The 20,591-nt window shown below is 43.1% G+C and overlaps 1 protein-coding gene across 2 annotated transcripts in view; it reads right to left on the reverse strand.

Moving 5' to 3' along the window:
• Positions 1-20,591, reverse strand: part of Ankrd11 (ankyrin repeat domain containing 11) — a 158,680-nt gene that overhangs the window by 98,929 nt on the left and 39,160 nt on the right. The window lies entirely within an intron of this gene.

Genomic DNA, 20,591 nt, shown 5'->3' on the forward strand with positions numbered 1-20,591 from the left:
CATCTTTAGCTGGTCTGGACTTATAAAGGGTCATATCTGATAGTTTGTTTGCTTTACAGCAAGTGTTTACTCTCAACACTAAAAAAACATGGCCCCACAGGACAAGATGAGGAGAGACCCACCATGATTATCTGATGACCTGTTTGGCATGTCTTCCTTTCCTTCCTATGCAAAAACTCAGCACTAGGTGTGCTTTCCCTTAAGACAAACTTAGTTAGAGTTTAACAGAAATCCAAACAACATAATCAAACTTTTATCAAAATCTTACATTTTTGTGTCCTCTGTGAAATTCTTGTTAAAACCTGTGTTGTCCATCATACCCCCTATCCACCTACAACCTTTCTGAGCATTCTCCCTCCTTCCACAGCCCCTTGACACCTCCCACCATCAAAGCTGTACTTGAGGTCAAGTACAGACTACCCCTGACACTTACTGGTTCGCTATCACCCGGCATAGTGCCTCCCATTGCTCCCACTCACACTTTATATCCTCAATCTACTTTCATATGCATAATTCAGAGAGGGACCCATTCTCCAAGACACAAGAATATAATTTAAGAACCGGGTGTACATGTCTATAGCTGCTGTGCTTGGGATGTGGAACCAAGAGAATCAAGAGTTCAAGGTCACCCTTGGCTACACTGTAAGCTCAAGGCTGGTGTGGACTGATCTACATGAGGTCCTCTCTTGGGCCTCTGTTCCTCTGATGACAGACAGCACAGTTCTGTATGTGGCATTGGCTGGTCACAGCTCTGATTGTCAACTTAGTAGGGGTTCTAGAAACATCCTGGGGGAAGCCAGGGATGCCTCTCAAAATTCTTTGGTGTCCAAGCTCTGGCCCAAATGCCTTTAAAGTTGAAGACAAATTTTACTTCAGAATCCTAGCAGTAGATGTTCTTGTTTCTGATTTCCTGTTGTAGACATTTAACTTGTGTTCTGTATTGCTTCATCACTGCCTTTTTTGACAACTGGAAATTTTTATTTCTCTTGAAGAGGATGTTATCTCCTTTTCTAGAGACTGAAGGCATGGGGCACATGGAACATATACATAAATAGAGGCAAGATACCTATATACATAAAAAACTTTTTTCAAGTTTAAGAAAAAAATACATGACTAGAGAGATGGCTCAGTACTTAAGAGCACTAGCTGTTCTTCTACAGGACTCGGGTTTAATTCCAAGCACCCACATGGCAATTCACAACTGTCTATAACTCCAGTTCCAGAAGCTCTGACACCTCACCCAGACACATACATGCAAGCAAAACACCAATGCGCATAAAATAAAAATACATTAATTGTACAAAGAAAACAATCATTTAAAAAAAAAAAAAAAAAAACACTCAAATGAGTAAAGGAGCTTCCAGTCAGCACATGGCCTCTTTTAATGAAAAGAGTTTGACAATGTGGACAAGAAGATCACCTCAAATGCCAACAAAGCCTGTCATACAGGACTGGTGTAAGAACAAAAGGCTGGCTGTGTGGCTGCATGCCTATCAGCAGGAGGCTGGTGCAGTGGTATGGGAAGTTGCAGGTCACTCATTTGGCAGAGTGTCTGTGCAGCATGTGCCAACAACTCCAAAGAAGGAAGTGGGGGAAAAGGCAGAGTAAGAAAGATTCCCTCCAACCACATTTCCAGCAGATTTATTGAGAACTGCCCCAAAGCCTAGATGCATTTCTGTGAGTGAAGGATTAATCCAATTGGTGACCTAGCAGTGAGAATAGAACTACTGGTAAAGGCAACAACTGAAGCAGTTACTGAGGCAGTGTTTCTCAGCCTGAGGGTTGAGGCCTCTTTCTGGGGGTTGAATGACTCTTTCACAGGAGGGTCACATATCAAACATTCTGAGTATTACCATTATGATTCATAACAATATCAAAATTAGAGTTATAAAGTAGCAACAAAAAGTTTTGTTTGGGGGGCCACCACAACATGAAGAACTGTATTAAAGGGTCACAGCATTAGGAAGGTTGAGAACCACTGTCCTAAAGGAATTAAGCTGAAACACACACACACACACACACACACACACACACACAAAACAAAGTGGTGGGAGAACAATCTCACCAGTAATGTGGTTGTCCCATCCAATTCCATCCTATGGAGCGCATGCTTACATCTCCCCGTGTCTGGCACTAAGAATGAGTCCCAGGTGGTTTTAAGCTTCCAATTCTCCTGCCTCGGCTTCCTGAATGATGAAGTTAACAGCCATGCACCAGTGAAAGATGCAGGAGCAGCTTTCAACAATTACCGATGGGGACATGGGAGCAGAGGGAGGTATGAATGTAGGTATGAATAAAGGGCAAGAGAACAGATGCTTACAGAGACCATGCTATATAGGACCCCAGACAGCAACACAGTGAACAAGAGTAAATTTTCTCTTTCGCACACATCTGAGCTCAGGGAAAACAGGCAAGCTGAACACGGTCAGTGTCATAATCCTACTGTGGTGTCATAGTTTTACACAACAAACCACTGGTGTAGCTGAACAGTACAAGGGAGTGCTGAATCATTATTCCAAATACCAGCTCAAAGTAAAAGGCACAGACAATGACCTGCACAAGGTCTGAACGGACAACAACAAGCTCCTCCCCTAGTGACTCTCCAGGCTGGATGGAAGGAGGAATAGGAAATCTAACCATCTTTCAGGCATTTCACGCACACATTCCTGAAATTCCAACAATAAAGACATAAAACCCACTTTTTAGAAGGCCTAGATGAGGAAGAGATTACCAGCATCACACACTCTTACCAAATGCACAGACTCCCACAGCAGCATATTTAACAGAGCTTTGCCTTGGTTCCTTCCCACCAAAACTCAGGTCAAAGCCTAGTTGGCTCATGTGGGAATGCTGGAAAGGGGCCTGGTAAGAGGTGTGTGAGCCATGAAGATGCAGCCCTCGGAAATGTATCCAACACATCTTAACTCTGTCCAGAAATTTAGGTCCCCTTTTCTTTCTTTTTCTACCCTCCACATGAATCTGTGTCTTTCCTCTTCCAGACATGGTCCAGCAGCATGGACACTTTATCAAAGGCCAGAGGCGGATAAAGTCATGATCTTGGACTCCTTTATATATTATACATGTGTGTGTTTTCTTTGGAGTTCACTGCCAACCTGAGCACTTTATGAGCAGTGTGTGGGAACTAGGATGGCAAAAGTCCATGCTGGAGTTGTCTCACTGTTAGTGTGACACTCCTACACAACTGCTGATTTGCCCTCAACCTTCCACAACTCCCTATTTTATCTAAAATGAGTAATTCAGGTGAAGTAAGCAGCAGACACTAGGCACCAGCCTCTTCTATTAAACAAGAAATAGAATCATACAGAGCTCCATAAAAATACTTTGCCATTATACAAGCCTCATCTACAGGATTCCTTGCAAATTCCCTAGATTCCCCATCTTGAGCGCTCCAGAAAGATATATTAAGAGATATACACTGACAAACCTCAAACAGAAGCAATGTGCCAAGCTACATCAAGGAGCATTCATAGGAAAACAAAACCTACTATAGGTGAGGCACCATTAAAACTTGAGGTGGGGGGGGGGGGGGCGGTGACGGGGACCCTTGAACCAGAGGGCTGGAGAGATGAGACGGCTCAGTGGTGAAGAGCATATACCGACTGCTCTTGCAGAGGATCCAAGTTCACCTTTGGCACCTACATCAAGTGGTTTAAAACTACCTGGAACTCCAGCTCCAGGGGAATCCAACTCCTTATGCTTCCAAAGACACCCATACATATTCCACACAAACACATAAATTTAAAATATTAAGAAGTGATTTAAGTGAGCGAGTGACTATATCATCAAACAGAAGTCTGAACCTAAGTGGGTTGCCTGGCTAGAAACTCATTTTGGAAGAAGGAATGCAAAGCCTAAGAACTGGAAGAGGAAGACACACACCAGAGACAGCACAAAACCCAGAGACAATGAACAGTAGTTATAAAATTATTCCAGTAAAGTTGTAAGAAACTAGATTAAGGGGCTGGAGAGATGGCACAGAGGTTAAGGGCACCGACTGCTTCTCCAGAGGTCCTGAGTTCAATTCCCAGCAACCACACGGTGGCTCACAACCATCTATAACGTGATCTGATACCTCGTCTGGCCTGCAGGTGTACATGAAGGCAGAGCACTGTATACATAATAAATAAATATTAAAAAAAAGAAATTAGATTAATATGTCACATCAGGTTCACTGCTAAGCAAGCAAAGTCTATGTGACATGGAGCTCAAAAAGGCTGCTTTAAGTCTAACCTACTCTGGTACTACAGGGTGAGACAGTTTTCCTCTTCCTCCTTTTCTTCCTCTTCCCTCTCCCCCTCCTTTGTTGGTTTGGTTTGGTTTTACTTTTTGAAGACAGGTTTTCTCTGTGTAGCCTTGGCTGTCCTGGAACTAGCTCTGTAGACCAGACGCCCTCAAACTCAGAGATCCTCCTGTCTCTGCCTCCCAACGACTCCTTGGCCGCCCCCACCACTACAACAACTACCACAAGCCAAGCTTTAGGTGAGTTCTTTATGAACAGGTGTCCCACCTTGTAGGCTTCAGCAGATGCATCTACCCACTTCCATGGGACACAACTTCTCCACTTTGTGCAGTATGTTCTGATGCCCAGCCACTGCAACCAAAGACGACCACCCAACAGCAGCAGCTTACTTCTTTAATTTAAAAGAAAATTCTACCGCACATCTCCAGTTCCAATCGGAAATCACTATTACTTGCTTCTACTTACTTGCACACTTTCCGACACAAATGGGACCACAAATACAGACCCCTTTTGTAATGAGAACATAGGCTAAGATGACTAACCTCTTTTTTAGGGGTGGGAGGATTATTTCAAGGCAGGGTTTCTCTGTGTAGCCTTTGTTGTCCTGAACTTGCTTTGTAGACCAGGCTGGCCTCGAACTCCCAAAGATTTGACCGCCTGTGCCTCCCTGAGTGTTGAGATTAAAGGCATGTGCCACAACGCCCTGTTGACTACTATCCTCTTAACACACAGGTTTTACACCCAACAGCAAAGTCTTACTCACAATGAGTAAAATCCTCTAGTGCTAGCTCCCAAGTGAGCATAACAAAACCTGTAGTTAGAAGAGGAAAAAAATGTTTACAGGGGCTAGAGAGATGGCTCAGTAGATAAGAACATTTGCTACTCTACCAGAGGACTCAAGTTCATGTGAGACAGATCATAACCACATGTAACTACAGCTTCAGGAGAGCCAATGCCTTCTTCAGGACTCTGGGCACACACACACACACACACACACACACACACACGTGCAAATACCCACAGATAGACAGACAGACAGACAGACAGACAGACACACACACACACACACACACACACACACACACACAGCTCTTTAGACTTATTTATAGAACTCTGCAGTAGCAAAGGTTAATTAAATGAAAGATGAATAAAGGCGCCGGGCACAGTGGTGCACTCCTATAATCCCAGCATTCTGGGAGGCAGAGGCAGGTGGATCTCTGTGAGTTGGAGACCAGCCTAGTCTACAGAGTGAGTCCAGGACAGCCAGGGATAGACAGAGAAATCCTGTCTTGAAAAACAGAACAAAAAGATGCCTAAAGGCAAGATGGCCCTAATGCATGACTATGCATATGCACACCTACAGTCACTGTGCAAATGGACTTAGTTACTGACACACCCAGAGTATGGAGCACTTTGGTCCCAGGAATGCTTAACAGAGGGCTGGTAAGTGGCAGGTCCTCCTACAGGTGGTACCACACGTCTACCATAAGCTATCACTACTTTTTAACCAGGACCTTTCATAGTAACAGTATAATCTTAGTCTTTCTTGTGAGAAATCAAGTTCCAAGTGGCTGAGTAATTTGCCTAAAACTCCAATCAAGCTCAGCTTTGCAGCATGTGTCTACAATGGTCAGACACCACCTCCATCCACAAGCTGGACAACATCCCATCTTATTCTCAGAGAGCATTTAGGGCTGCAACTGACAAAGCCTTCAATTGATCTAAAATAGCAACACAATTTTGTGAGAGATAGAATTCTTACCTTTAAGAAGAAAAATGAAAAAAGAAAATCCAGGGTAACCTTAATTCACCCTCCATTTAAACCAGGAGCAAAACAGATGTTCAGATGCCTTGAACTCACCAAAAGTTGTCCTGTAAATGATCTCTTCTCTACCAGGCTCCTCGTAAATCACTCCCAGTTTCCTTTTGTATTTCTGCTTCGCCTCATTTGCTACATCATCTTCCTTCACTTGGTTCTGGGGTGTTTCCCATTACCACCAATGTCATCAACCTAATGTGGCTTTAGCCATGCTGTTTAACTCAAAGTCTGACTCTCAACTCCTTCCTATGTCAATGTCCAATTAGAGACTGTCGATCACTGTTTACACGCGCAACTCACCCTCCTCATGTGCACAGCACACGTGGAGGGTATATCATTCTATCCAGCTTATTTTTCCTCAGTGTCCTGGCCTGCTTTAGAAGCCCCTGTCTATGTAACTCTACAAGCCAGAAACCAGCTGTTCTTTCTTACTACCAAAAGTCAGCTTGTAAACCTTGCCAACTTCAATTCCAAAGGGGAGAGGGGTAACCTACTTCCACTATCCTAATAGTTAGCTTTCAGTGTATGTCAAACTTATTTACCTACATTATCATAATTTAGTTATCTCTAACACACACCCAATCCAATTTATTCCCCATACTGCTTAGACGTCAATCTATCACATCTGACACAACCCTCTCATCTATTCATCCATCTGGCCTACAAAACAGGTCACTGAACTAAAAAGAAATTTGCTTTGTTTTTCAGATGTGATGCCCAAATGAGAAGAGTACATTATGATGGACACACTTGGCCAATGCCACAGTAGCACATCCTATAAAGCCCGGCACTTGGGAGACTGAGTAGGAAGATCCAGAGCCCAAGACCAGCTTATGTAATTTTTTGTTTTGTTTTGTTTCTTTTTTCTTTTTTTTTTTAAAGCTTGTTTCTTTCTTGTTTGTTCTGCCTCTGCCTCCTCAAATGCTGGAGTTACAGGCATACCCCCCCCCTCTCTCTCTCTCTCTCTCTCTCTGTGTGTGTGTGTGTGTGTGTGCGCGCGCGCTTACACGCGCGCGCACGCACTCAACCAGTGGAAGGATCAAAAGGGAAAAGACAAGAAGGTGGAGGAAGAGGGTAAATATTATCTAAGCACATTTGTATACATTTGCAAAAATGTTACAATGAAACCCATTGCTTTGTACAAATATATATATATAACTAATTTAAAAAAATATATCACAAGGCTGGGCATAGTCTGTGTATGCCTTTAATCACAGCACTCAGGAAAGAGAAGTGGGTAGGTCTCTTTTTGAGTCCAGCTGGCCCACAAAAGCCAGTTCCACAGCAACCAAGACTACATAGAAAGACCTTATCTAAAAACAAAAACAAAACAAAACAGAAAAACACAAAGGGCTCTTCTCTACTCGGCTCATCTGGCAAACTCTTTATTAACCCTTCAAAAATCAAATCTAAGTCTTGACTTACTTCCTAAAAGTCTTCAATATATATTTTTCAATTCACCCACTGGATATGTGTAGATTTTATATTTTCACCTTACATCACCACCAGAGACAGCACTGCTCAGCAGCCCACACACTCAAATTATGTCCCCACTCACAACATTCCAGCTACCTCATGGATGCTTCTGATGATCACTATAACCTCAAAGCCGGGCACTATAACTTGGCAGGATGAAACACACACAAGAAAATGCAAGTGTCAAAGGACTGGACTGCAAAGAATACAGTCAGCTGATACATTAACAAGAAAACATATAAAGCCAATTTATGTAAACATTACCATGGAAATTACAATCTCTACCCTTAGTATCCCAGCACTTTACCCTTTTGGTCCACTCAATTGATAAGTCTTTGAAACATGAAAGTTCAACTGAGATGAAAATAGCTTACATACAAAATTAAGACATGAAGACAAAGAAAAACAAGACCTCCTCCAAGCCATACCTCAGTGACCTCTAGAAGAGCGGTTGTGACTCCAGAATACTGTCCCTCGGAGGGCTACAACCTCCTATATGCATAATCTAGCACACAACATATTCTCTAACCATGATACCTTTGAAAATGCTCCCCTCCCCTTTCTAATACTCATAGCATTCAAAACACATTACATCAAAACAGAAATGCACACTGATTACTAGACCAAACTCAAACAGGACCACCTCTCAAGTTAGAAGCCTTCCTACCAGGTGTGAGGGCATATGTCTTTAGTGCCACAGCCTGAGTGGCAGAGAAGTTGGATCTCTGAGTTTGAGGCCATCATGGGCTATATATATAGTGAGCTCTAGGCCAGCTAGAACTACAAAATGAGACATCTCAATAATTTAAAAAATAAAATAAGAGTCCCTATGCGAGACTGAGAGCAGAAGCAACCACTCCCTCCACTCACAGCTTGCCATATGCTTTGACAAGGAGCAACAGTTGCAGAGAGAAGATAGGCTCCTTTGCTTTAAAAATAGCTGCAATGACACAAAATTAGTAACATCTAGTTCTTGCCTTTAACCAGGCAGAAGAAAATGAAGTTGGTGCATCATCTACATGTAATTAAATTCAAGACCTTCTACTTAAACCATTGCTGAGCCTTTCCATTAACTAGATATAAGCAAAGAGACACGGATCCCTCAACATGTCTCCTAACAATTCCAGCTCCTGACATACTGCATTTTTCTATGTATGAGGCTGAGGACTACAAAGCTAATCCTCACCTCCCTGGTCCCGACTCTTCACAAATAAATCTAATAAATTACCACTGACTTAGTTCTTCCTATATAAGAGATTGTCTCACTGTTGAGAAACCTTCCCCTTCCTTTACAAAATTGTTGGAGAGAGCTAACTGGGGGAGGGGTGGCTTTAAATGCAAGGGTTCACTTGTAAGGCCAGGGAGCAGAGTGACTTAAGTTCCCTTCTTCACGCCTACCACAGACCGACTCCCCAAGATGTTGGAGTAAACATGGTACTGTTCCTTAATAATCAGCAAAAGTTAAAGTGACCAATAGCCCGCTCATACATATTTCAAAACAGGTGTCTTCTAGAACCCACACTTGCTCTATGGAATGAGATCATGACAACCTATGAAAACGTAAATCTCTTACAGGAACTTAAGCATTGAAATACTCAATTTCAAATACATGGAAACCTATTAGTCAAGATAGTGGCTCACATCTCTACTCCCTGCACTCAGGAGGGTAGAAAAGAATAACCTGAAGGCTGAGGGCAAATTGGGCTATAGAATGAGATCTTTTCTCAAGCAAGCAAAACCTTTTTTGATGCCAGTAACCTAAAGGCTCATGAGCATCAAATGACAAGAGTCTAGAGTACAAAGTGGAGAAGCTGCTGAGACCCCGGGAGCTGAGTGCACTGGTGCTCTAAAGAACTTATGCTAGCTCATAAGACTGAGTAACACTGCCCTAAAATGTTAGGCAGAACAACATGAAGCAGGGATCCATCCAAGAGCAGTTACCCAAGACATGCAGCCTAGTAGGAAGCCAGGAATGTACCTCGCAACACATATCTATTGTCTCTTTACTCAGAAACTTGGCTTTAATTGGTCAACTTAAGAAATAAACTATGTATGCATATGCCCCCTGTGTGCAGATGCCCAAAGAGACGAGAGGAGGGTCCTCCTTGGAGCTGAGGGTATGGGCAGTTATGAGCTGTCGAATGTGGGTGCTGGACAGCAAGTGATGAACCCATCTCTGTGGCCAGACCATATCTTTTTTAAAAAATTCAATTTACTAATTCAATATAATGGCAACACTCTTCATCTCTAAACTGCCACAAATTCCTAGAAGGACAACGTGTACTGGTTTAGTGACTGTGCTAAACCCTCTATGAGCCTAGAATGTGATTCTATGAGCAGGTCAGCCAGAACTATTACACAGAGAAACCCTGTCTGGGAAAAAAGAAAAAAGAAAAAGAACAATGCCTGAGATTGGTCTCTGTAAACATAAACAGATGATAAAATATAGGAGGGAGGGAGAAATCAATCCAAATCAGACTGTTTGACAACTGCAAACCTACCACTCAAGAGGTTGAGGCAGGAGGACTGCCACAAGTTCGTTCAAGGTTGACCTGGGCTACGCCTTGAATTTCCATCCTGGGCTACAAAGTTGGACCATGTCTCAAAAACAAAAGGATTTCAAATAAATAAACAACACGCACACACGCACGCGCTGTAACTTTCAAAACAGAAAACTACAAGTCTTACAGAACCACCCCAAAACTGGAATCAGAACAGCAAGCATAGCCGTGATGTACAAGGTAGTCCTAGTCTCAGAGTACTCAAGAGGCTGAGGTAAGAGCACTGAGTCTGGAAGTAGAAAGCCAACTTAAGCAACATAATAACAAAATCACATGAAGGGAAGGGGAAGAGAAAAGAAAAAACAAAAAACAGGTATCTTATCATCCTTGAACTGAGATGAAAACAAAGCCATCTAGCAATGGCAGAAGGGATCTCTTCTTCCTAGAAACAAAAATGATACAAATCCTGTGCTGATAAATATGAGAGACTCCATGCCCCAAAGTGTCTGCACCTTTCAGCGTATACAAGAACGGAAAGGCTATTTCATGCTCATCTTCTTTGTTCCCGTGTTCTTAGATAAGCCAGAAGAACAAGCTGCCAAACCCTCTTCTCACTTCCCTTTCAGTGTTTCCTCCTCACTCACCTCCTCCTTCTTCCCTTGCCTAGTGGGCAAATCACCCCTAAATCTAGCATCCCAATCTAACCTCAGGTTTCCTAAGACTTCCCCTGGTACTAACCTGTGATCAAAGGAGCAGTCAAGCAGCACCACTCACTGTCTTCTAAGTGGGTCCTCCCACTGACCTTCCTAGCCAATGAGGTTGCAGTGTGCTCCTCTGCTGTCTCATCGTAGCACCTCCAGTTTTATATGGCTCAAATGTCATCATGAACCCTAGTTTCTAATGACTACACCTTCAAGGAACCTTCACGTTGTAATCTGGTTAATTTTCATATAGATCAATGTTGGATACTAAAGTCTGTACAAGTACTCTAGTATTCTAATGGACAGAAGAGTTCCCAAGATACAAAGACATACAAGTCATTGCACTTCTATACAGCAGTGACAGTCAACACACCTACTAAAGTCAGATAAATGACAGTGTCCAAGGACAGGCTGACCAAGTACTGGGGTACACACACATGCAGAAGGGACGTGGAAGCTGGCCAGCAAGCACACAATACCCCTAACTTCTAAGACAATGAGCAATTACACAAAAATTTAAAAAGTTATTTTGAGAATTCAAAAGAAATTGAGAAAAAGCTTTTTCTCTCCCAGTATGGTCTGCCCATACATTTTGTCACCTCACCACAGGAATCAAGACCTTTGGCCACATCAAGCACTACATATGGATGCTGGAGGATGAAGCAGCTATCTGTGGGCCTCCAAGAAAACCAGAAGATACCTAGGATCTCTGGCCTAACCCTTTAGGTTTGCTGAAGGCTGGGCCAGGCTTTGAAAGGAGTGTAGATTCAGGAGTTGGAATGGACTGGCACCTCTATCTATTGAGCCAATCAACCTTGCTCCTATTGAACCAAGACCCACAAATGAGGCTTTTATGGAATTGGCCCAAGGACTATGTAGAATCCAAAAGACTGGCCATACTGAAAAATTAAAGGGTTATTTGGGGGGGGGGGGCGCCACGGGAGATCTAAAGCATAGCATGTGAGGTCAAGTTCAAACACCAACTATAGTACAGTAAGGTCTGTAAGACTGAATCGCTAAGAGCCAGGTGTGATAGTACCAGACTTTAATCCCAGCATTCCGGAGGCAAAGGAAGGCAGGTGTCTGAATTCTAAGACAGCCAGTGCTTTACAGAGAAATCTTGTCTCCAAACACAAAAACAAGAATGAACTTCTACTTTTGTGGCCTTTCTACCTATAGAAATCTCGTGTGTGTGTGTGTGTGTGTGTGTGTGTGTGTGTGTGTGTGTGTGTGTGTGTGTCTGTCTGTCGGGAGGCAGCGGGGCATGAATACCTCTGATTAGTAAAAGTTTAAATGGGGAGGCAGAAGAGGGCAGATCTCTGTGAGTTCAAGGCCAGCCTGGTCTCCAAAGTGAGTCTGGGACAGCCAAGGCTACACAGAGAAATCCTGTCTCAAAAAAGCAAAACAAAACAAAGTTTAAACTAAATGGCAAAAGCAGCAAACTTCACAAAGGCCTAAGAAGTCATCTTCTTATGGTTTGAATAAGAACACATTTATTTTTTTCTTTCTTTCTTCGTTTTATTTGGGGGGTGGGGTAAGGATAGGGAGCCGGGGTCTCACTGTAGACCCCGCTGGCCTCAACTCACAGAGATCTGCCTGCCTCTGCCTCCCAAGTGCTAAGATTAAAGTCAAGCACCACCACCAAGGCAAGGAACTTTCTCTTAAGACATGATGGGTTGTGGCCCACAATCTGAAAGACTGTGTAGAGAGCCTAGAAAATGTCCTCTAAACCAAAGGATCCAATCGCCAGTTATCAACCTTAGCTGCTTCCTGTACTCTACCCCTTTTGGATTAAAGATTTACCTCGGTCCACAACTTAAAGAGGGTTAGAGTCCACCACAACAGGAAGACAGAGCAGATCTGCTCAGTACAGGGTAAGAGCACTGTGTCAGAGGTTGCTCATTCCAGGAAGCAGAGCCAACTGCATTCTTCCTATTTATCTCAAAGGTAATCAGTACAGTGCAAAGTTATGACTGTCACAGTTTACAATACAGGGTGTTCAACAATCAAGTGTAAGCCAGGTACAATATTGTACACCTATCACCTGAACACTCAGGAGGAGAAGGCAGGAGGACTAAAAGTTCTGGGCTAACCTAGGCTATTCTGGGCTAACCTAGGCTATATGTCATATATCAACTTTGAGGCAGTGGCAGTTTTAAAAGTAATTATGTGTACAATCATAATAAAGTTCTGTTTGCTATATTCTTAAGTTACTCTTTTTTGGAAGTGGGGGGAGATACAATTTTATTATGTAGTACACACTAGCCTCAGACTTACGATGCTCATGTCTTGGTGAGCAGGTGATGAGAGTGAGAAGGCTGTCTGGACGCACTGCCATGGAGACCATAACACTGAAGGAAACACACACCTTCAGCTTCAGTCGTGTGGCTGAGCAAAACCGCACCACAAGCAAGGAACAGCATTTGCACGCAACACTAAAACTGTTCTAGATTGGCCGGGCACGGTGGCGTACAGCTTTAATCCCAGCACTCGGAGGCAGAGGCAGGTCTAAGTTCGAGGCCAGCCTGGTCTACAAAGTGAGTCCAGGACAGCCAATGCTATACAGAGAAACCCTGTCTCAAAAACAAAACAACTGTTCTACATTTATCTACAAAGTCTCAAAATAGTTCAGAATGTTTTCATTCCAAATTGCCATGCATAAGTCCTGCTAAAAGCTGAATTCAACACAGACTAAGACACACTACAGAATAAACAGCTTCCCCATCACTGCACAAACTTAAAGAGTGACCACATCTTGGGGACCAAACAGGTCTACTATTTAACCCAACAGTCTATGACTTACTCCCATCAAGACAGAGAGACATAGAGCAGAGTGTGACGTTTTAGGATTATGTTGAAAACACAGAATCCAGAATCACCTCCACATCCTGTGTCCCTGATTTCTTTTACTGTCCGGAAATAAAGAAGACAATGAGATGAGTCATATCAACAGCCTTCTTCCAGAGGAATCTACTGTGCTGCTACTAAACAATGAACATCTTACAAATGCAGCAGTATGAAGTGGAAATGCTCCCACTGCGCCAGGCAAGCACTGCCACACAATTATTTGGAAAAATTAGAGCCACAGAACCCCAATTCCTGTAAACTACTGGTAGGGTTCTGGTTAGCCTGTAGAGGCTGCCCTGGCCCGACACAGCCTACAAAAGATGAGAACTCGCCTTCCTTCAGTCTTGCCAGAGCAAAAAGAAGAAGAAGAAGAAGAGGAGGAGGAGGAGGAGGAGGAGGAGGAGGAGGAGGAGGAGGAGGAGGAGAAAGAAGAAGAGGAAGAAGAGGAAGAGGAAGAAGAAGAAGAGGAAGAAAAAGAAGAGGAAGAAGAAGAAGAAAGTAAGAATAGAATGAGAAGAAGAAGATGAGGAAGCAAGAAGAAGAAGTAGAGGAAGCGAAGAAGAAGAAGAAGAGAGGAGGAGGAAGGAGAGAGGAAGAAGAAGAAGAAGAAGAAGAGAAGAAAGAAGAAGAAGAGGAAGAAGAGGAGGAAGAAGAAGAAGAGGAGGAGGAAGAAGAAGAAGAGGAGGAAGAAGAAGAGGAAGAAGAAGAAGTAGTCGCAGTAGTCGTAGTAGTAGTAGTGAGGGTGGGAGGAGCTAGAGCACTGGCTCTTCTTCCAGAGGACCTGAGTTCAATTCCCAACACCTGCATGGCAATTCACAACTATAACTACAGTTCCAGGGTATCCAACATCCTCAGAAAAACATGCAATGCAGGCAAAATAATAATACACACGAAATAAAAATAAATAAATTTGGATCCGGGGCCATGGGATGCTGTCAAGACGAGGACCATCAGACTTCTAATGAGCAAGGCAGAGAAGGCAACACAGGCTGCCGTAAACAAAGATCTGATCACCGTGCTGTGGCGCAGGCTATCCATGTTCAGCCATCAGGGGTCCTCACAGTCAGGTGAAAGGCTCTCAGACCTGACAGGACAGTTAGATCCAGGAGCGTAAACATGAGGGAAGCCACAAGGAACCAGAACACGGCTGACTTGAGCCCTGGTCTGAGTGGATCTGCCCAAATAAACAAATAAATAAAATTTAAAAATATTAAAAATTGTTCTTAAAAAGACAGCACCTATGAAAGGACTGTGTGTGCCTGCATCCCTGTGCTTTTTTTTTTTTTTTTTTTTAATAAAAAAAAAAGAAAGAGAGAGAGCTGGGCATGATGGCACATGCCTATTAATCCCAGTGCTCTGGAGGCAGAGGCAGGGGTATCTCTTTGAGTTCCAGGCCAGCCTGGTCTACAAAGCAAGTCCAGGGCAGCCAAGAGAAACCCTGTCAAGAGGGGGTGGGGTGGGGGGGGGCGTCCTTTTCTTTCTTTAAAAATAAGTTTCCAGTGCTATACTTTACTTCTCTGAAGTAAGGTCCTAAGATACTTACTTTACATTAATTTTCATTTCATTCTGAAGGAGCTCAGAAAATCTCAAAGCAGACTTTATTATAGAGATCACACACACACACACACACACACACACACACACCCTCGGAAACAGGAGCTGGCCTCAAACTATAATCCTCAGTCCCCAAAGAACTAGGCACGAGCCACTACACCTAACTCTCACACACCTCTGTTTTAAGATCTTGAAAACACAACAGCAGAATATATTCATTCTACCACCCAGTAATTAATGCAACATCATTGGAAAAATATTTCAGATATACAAACCTGATTCTAAGAAAATTAAATGAACCCTTTATAATTAAACAGTGGTCACTGGTAAGCAACTCAAGGTACCAGCCAATGATATCCACTCACCAAAAACGAGATTTTCCTCTACTGTCTTTATGAAAGATTTTTCTGGGATCATTCAAGATCTTAGCCTGACAGTTTATTTTCCAGAAAATTTCAAAATAATTTACTACAATGTAAACTTCAAATTCAGTCTAGAAGGTAAAAATCCTTGTACTGGAAGCAGGACCAAGATCAAGCACAATTAATATCCTAAAGACAGGGGTAGGGGATATGGATGAATAGGTAAGACCGCTTGCTCTGCAACCATGAGGACTGAGTTCAAATCCCCAGTGCCCGTGTAAAAAGCTGGACACATGTGTATGCCTATAACCCTACACTGGGGAATAGAGACAGATGGATCTCAAGAGCTTGCCAGTCAACCAATCCAGCCAAGGTGGTGAGCTTGCTTCCAATCCAGTAAGGGACCCTGTCTCCAGACACCAGACAAGAAAGGAGACCACTACACATCCTCTTCCGGCCTCCATAAGCCCCCCTCAACACACACACTCACGTGTGCAAGTGTTACATTAAATTTACAACTAAAAATATCTCAGAAAAGCCAGGTGCCATGACACACACCTTTAATCCCAGTGCTTGGGAGGCTGAAGCAGGCGGATCTCTGTGATTTAAAGACTAAGCTGGCCTACAAAGTGAGTCCAGAACAGCCAGTGCTACCCAGAGAAACCCTGTCTCAAAAAAACCATAATCAGAGAAATATACATTTCTTTAAAAGTAATAAGCACTAAGGGTAGGGAGATGGCTCATCAGCTAAAGCAACTGTCCCAAAGCCTGACTGTCTGGACTCAGAACTGCAGAACCTACATGAAAGCCAGACACTGGGGTCAACATTAGATCTTTAGTTCACAGGCAGCCGATCTGGCTGTGCTACGGCTTTCAAACAAGGTAGAAAGGTGAGGAGGACACTAAAGTATCCTCTGACTTCCACAGGAGTCACCCAAATACAGTAAACATGGATCACCAATATCAAAAGAGTTAGACAGGTCTGGCATCTCAAGGAATGCAACTGACTGTACAAAGAGCATAGGAACTGTGAAGGAACAGAGGCTGCTGCTGAAGAAACAAGCAGAAACAGAAACATGGCAAGTTGTTGGTGTCTTTTTAGGTTCAGGCAAGACGACAACCCAAAGAAGCTGGTGCCTTTAAAAAGATCCCAATTAATGTCTACGTTTCCTCACCAAGGATTCAGCTCCAATAGTCCGGCCATATTCAGAGAGGGCTACAACATAACTAAAAAGTGCTTGAGTATGGATGGCAGAGGGGCAGAAAAGCTACAACATTTCTTCCAAAGAGCCAGGACAGGGTGAGGAGCGGCAGCTCAACAGCTCCAGAGCCAGCAATGTCAGCCCTCACAAAGTTCCCAGGCAGCTGCAGGACTGGCTACAGGAGTGCTAATGTCTTCAAGCGCAAATCCCTCCTTTGGGTCTATCTTTCAGGTTTCTTAAACCACGTTCATGAACCAGTGACTGTTCAACAGCGTCCTACAATGTATGCCACAGTATATAATCTACTTGTCCGTCATGGCTGAGAGGAGGCCCTTTCACAGTTTCTTCCCAACCCTGATTCCGGGGGAGTTGGGGTGTCTAGAAATGTTTCTGGAGCCAGTTTTCTCCAGACAAAATTTTTGTCTGTCACGGTCTGTCTCAATACTAAGTTTTAAGTCAAACAAATTATTTTTTACAAATTAGACTGTGTAGCACAAAAATTATTTTATACATCCAAGATTCATTCCCAAAAGTAGTTGTAAGAGAGGCTGGAGAAATGGCTCAGTGGGTAAGGGCACTGGTGGCTCCTCCAGAGGACCTGGGTTCAATTTTCAGCACCCACATAGCAGGTTATAAACATCTGTAACTCCAGTTCCAGGGAATCTGACGTCCTATTCTGGATCCCTAAGGGCACCAGGCATATATGTGATGCACATACATGCAAACAAAATACCTATGTACAAAAAAATATTTTTAAAAAATAACGAAGTTACAAGAACCTCAGAGAGGAAACTGTTGTCCCACAAAGAGCAGATACTAGTTTAACCCTCTTCTGCCTCCCATCCATCGACCAGGAATTCCAGAGAATTAGACACCATCACAATGTGGCTCTGAGGCTTCCTGGCAGAAGGGAAGTCTGCACTGTCTCCCTCCTCCCACCCTGCACTCAGATCCTGCTAGTCCAAACCACTACAGCAAGGCTGGACCTCCTCCTCCTCCCCTGACTGTGCAGCTAAGAACAAACACATGCTTCACCACAGCACTGCCTCTGCTTCCTCCATGACACAGGTGAGTACAAGGGTTTCCTCTAAAGAGGAAAACTCTTAATGTGAAATATCTCAAGCTTGCTGAGAATCAATACAAAGGCATACACACATTCCCGGGTACCCAGTGCCCTCCAATCATCAGTCCCTGCTCCCCAGAACCCTACCTGTTTGCCATACATGGAAAATTCTTTAAACATGCTTTTAAAAGTCTTTAACCAGACTGGTTCGGTACTTTCAGCCAAATTTTGCAGACAATGAATGTGGTAAGGACACATTTTTCAGAAACAACACACAAACAGATGAACTAAATGTGTAAAAAGTAAAAGTTTGTATAATAAAAAGGAATATTAAAAAGCAGGTTTGCATGGGGGGTGTGGCACAGAAAACCAAACAGCTACAAGAGCAATGCCGCTGGGAGATGAGAGGCTGGTCCCAGAGCATATTTACTGTGAAGATGACCATGCAAACTGGAAGACCAGCTTGGGAGTCAAATGCTCGCCTTCCGCAAAGACCCTGGGTGTAATTCCCAGCCCTCAGGAGGGAGAAATCTTGTAATGGTTACTTTTCATTGTCGTCATGATGAGATTTAAAATACCATGTAAACACTCTTAGTGCATTCTGAGAAATATTTAACTGAGAGAAGACCCGCCCTCATGCCAAGTGCCATGTGCCCCTGAATTGAACAAAAAGAAAGCAAGGTGGAACATCAACATCCTCTCTCTCTGCTCCCTAACTGTGGACAAGATATAATCAGCAATCTCCCTTCTTAAATCAGGAGCCAAAATACACCCTTCCTTCCTTAAGTTGCTTCCTGTCAGATATTCTGTCACAGATGAGAAAATACAAATCCATAGAAAAGAAGTATGTAAAAAACCAAGGTATCAAATTGGCTTCTAGGGCACTCAAACTCACCATGGCTAGACAAAAGTTGGTAAGAAATGTTGCCAAAGAATGTGGCTATCTAATTTCTGTGCTTCTGAATAAAATAGCAACAATACTCAAACAGCTACGTGCTAAACTGTAACTTTTAATTACAAGCAGAATTCTATATTGAAAGCTTCCACCTAAAAGCAATGCACAGAAGATTGTATCTCTGAAGTAAGCAAGCTTTCATGTCTACTCTATGCGCTGGTGATAATTTCTCCCTCAATGAATACTTGTAACTGACTGGAAACACTGCAAGTGGCTGCTCACCCATATTTCTTTTTGGAGAAGAGAGAAAATAACCTAACATGCTTTCTTTACCATCTGTAAGGTATCATTGGAATTCTTTGCAGAAAGGGATAAATGGTGAAGTTAGCTGACTGTATTACTAGCAGCTTGCTAACCACATGTTTGGACCTTGGCCTCCACTGGACTATACCAAACCCAGTAAGAACAAGAGTACCAGAAGCCCACCACCAATTGCCTTTTTGCCCCCACTGTCCCTTCTTCAATGGCGAGGAATATACAATTATCCTGAACCATTATAGGTCTATTCGGGGCTACCTAAGCAATATAGGCAATAGAACACTGACTAAGACACACGGCTACATAATAAAAAACCTTTCTCAAAATAACAGCAGTAAAAAGACATTACAATTCAGACAATTTTTTAAAGTATAGCATAACGGTAAAGAGTAACTGGGCTACAGAAACCATTTTTTTTCAAAGTGGTGTATGGTGTCACATATCTGTAATCTCAGCACTTATGAAGAAGAAACAAGAGTCCAAAGTTCAAAATAATTCTTGGCTGCACAATGCACTCAAAGCCAACTATGTATCTATAAAGAATTCCAAAACCGCCAGGTACACTGGCGCATGCCTTTAATCCCAGCACTCTGGGAGGCAGAGGCAGATGGGTCTCTGTGAATTTGAGGCCAGCCTGGTCTACAAATCGAGCCTAGGACAGCCAAGGCTACACAGAGAAGCACTGTCTCAAAAAAAACAAAAGTCTTGAAAACCAAAATAATTAAAAAATAAAAATAACTTGTTTCCACCCATTACAGTGGTTTGTTCAATGCACTCATTGCTAATCTCTGAGTAACATAAAATAACTCCATCTGAAAGCTGAAGACAGCCCTGGCTGTTCCTACACATGGCATTCGTGGGCACACCCAGGACCTGTATTTGATTTCCAGCACCTATAAGGAAGCTCTCAACCATTTCTGGGGGATCAGATGCCTCTTCTGGCCTCCTCAGGCACCAGGCACACAAGCAGTATAAAGACATGTATACAATGCACACGGGCAAAACACTCATACACATAAAATAAAAAGAGTGTCACTCCTCCCAGGGCCCAGCTAATCCCAGGGCAGCCAGGGCTACACAGTGAGACCTTCTCTCAAAGCAGCAACAGTACATGTGCTCATTCTCTCGTTCATATTCTCTTACACACACACACACACACACACACACACACACACACACACACACACACACCAGGGTCTTAACTCAGTAGCAAAGGCTGGCCTAGAACTCAATAGAGAGCTGAGACTGGCCTTAAACTTCTGATCCTCCTGCATGCTGAAATCACAAGCTTGCACCGCCCTGCCTGGCTGGTTGCTGCCACCTTACTTTGTTGACAGATCATAAATCATCCCAAGAAGTATTATGTCTTTCTCACAAGAGCTCTAATCCTAGAACTGGTAGAATGAACAAACCACTTACATGCTTTCAGAGAGATTCAGGACTTGATGCAAAGTGGTCAAGTAAACAAAAACACCATCCTCTTTACATCTTAGAGACAAGAAATCAACATGAGGGAAAATTACAATCTTTGAAATACACCAAATATCATCAAATTCTGTGCCTAAAGTAGTTCCAAAAAATTCCAAAGCATG

Source organism: Acomys russatus, chromosome 26 (genome assembly GCF_903995435.1).
Source record: "Acomys russatus chromosome 26, mAcoRus1.1, whole genome shotgun sequence".
NCBI classification, from domain to species: Eukaryota; Metazoa; Chordata; class Mammalia; order Rodentia; family Muridae; genus Acomys; species Acomys russatus.